This window comes from Acanthisitta chloris, unplaced genomic scaffold (genome assembly GCF_000695815.1).
Source record: "Acanthisitta chloris isolate BGI_N310 unplaced genomic scaffold, ASM69581v1 scaffold16127, whole genome shotgun sequence".
NCBI classification, from domain to species: Eukaryota; Metazoa; Chordata; class Aves; order Passeriformes; family Acanthisittidae; genus Acanthisitta; species Acanthisitta chloris.
In genome coordinates this window covers 20,160-21,804 of record NW_008684431.1, presented here as the reverse complement: position 1 = coordinate 21,804, position 1,645 = coordinate 20,160, and the positions used below count along the sequence as shown (strand labels likewise).

The window sequence follows — 1,645 nt, the reverse complement described above, 5'->3', positions numbered from 1 at the left end:
CCCTCCAACATGCGGAGGAGAGGCTGTCACTTCGGGACGGGCTGCCCCGGTGTTGGTGCCCCAGTTGTAGCCAACAGCATCCACATCCTCCTGGCTCAGCATCCCAAGTTCTTGAGAACGGGCATGTTGCACCTCAAGAGCAGAGGAGCAGCCCTGCACATCAGGGGGCTGGAGCACCCATTGTGTTCCCTCCACGCCTGGGTGCAATCCCTGGGATGCAGCTGGTTTGGTCCCCAGAGGTTTTTGGGTGCTGGGGAAGCGCAGCGAGCGGCATTCCCGTCGGCAGGCGTGCCGGCAGGAGAGGCATGAGCTGATCTTCTCCCTGCCTACGCAGCGCGTATGGAGGGAGCTGGGAGGGGGGAAGAATTAGACTGACAAATCCCCCTCCCTCTCTGGTTCGGATCTCCAACCTTGAATCCACTTAGGTTCATCCTGAGGGATTGGACGGTTTGGGTGGGAGCTGATTTACCACCTGATATTTCCAAATCTCATTTCTGCTGATTCCTCCCATGACACCCCACTTTTCCTGGGGGTCACCAGGCTCCACGGTGGGAAGAGCTGGAGGAAGTGGCTCCATGGAGGAAACAGCCCCGTTGGTGGCTGCTGGCACCATGGATCACCCTTCCCAGCTCTTCCCACCCAGCACCCAGCCAGGGCAGTGCAGCCCCACATGGGATGCCCAGCCGCTGGGACTCCAGGCTGGGAATCCTGAGTCCTGTGGGTGGTTTCCCAGTGGCAGTAGAGCCCACCCTGGTTGGCACCAGGCACCCCTTGCACCCTTCCCTCAGCCCCATGGTCCTATCCTGCCTCTCCACAGCATCCCACCATGCCAGGGTGGCCCAGTCCCTCTGCCATCCCATGCATCCCCCCCTAGATTCTAGGAGCAGGACAGGGATCTCCACTGGAAAGAGAGGGAGCCCTGGAAGGTGGCCCAGGAGGGGAGACTCCTGCTTCCTGGATGTTGTTTGGAGAGCAAACTCTGGTAATAACAGCAGGATCCAGACACATCCCGAATCCCACAGCCAAGGCGTTTCCTTGCCAAGGAAGTCGATGGAGCTCTGACCCAGCTGGGGGATAGAGCTTGGCAGGGGATAGGTGGATGGATACAGTGGGGAGGGATGGATGCAGTGGGGATGCAGGATGCAGTGTTGGGCCCGTGGGATGCTCTTGCTTTAGGATCAGCTGGCACGGTGCTCTGGGCTCATCCCCGCACGTCTGGCATGGAGCCACCGGCCGCCACCGCGGGGTTGTGCCGGAGCGTGTGATGTGGTTGCTGGCGGCTCCGTTATCCCTGGAGGTCCCTTCTAACGTGGCTCTGGCTAATTAGATCTGCCCGCTGGCCTCGTTAGCGTGAGAGCCGGTGAAAACCCTGGCTCCTCCGCCCCGGGTTCAAAGGCAATCGATGGTGTTGCCGTCAGACCCCACTCTGATGCCCAGAGGAATCAAATCCTCATAAATCCTCCCAGCCAAGATCCAACGGACCCCATTCAATTATTGGCCACCCTATAAAGCCATCGTTAGCCCTGGCTGGGTGCCTAATGAGCTCATTAAGGGATGGGATCCATGGCAGGGAGAGGGCAGGAGAGCAGGATCCAGCTGTGTGGCAACATGCCAGTGGCTCAAGGGGCACCGGTGCTGCCAGCCC

At 60.1% G+C, this 1,645-nt stretch overlaps 1 protein-coding gene across 2 annotated transcripts in view; it reads left to right on the top strand.

Annotated features, from left to right (window-relative positions):
• The window catches only part of LOC103806632 (beta-arrestin-1), an 11,153-nt gene that overhangs the window by 255 nt on the left and 9,253 nt on the right, over positions 1-1,645 (top strand). The gene's annotated exons all lie outside the window — the stretch shown is intronic.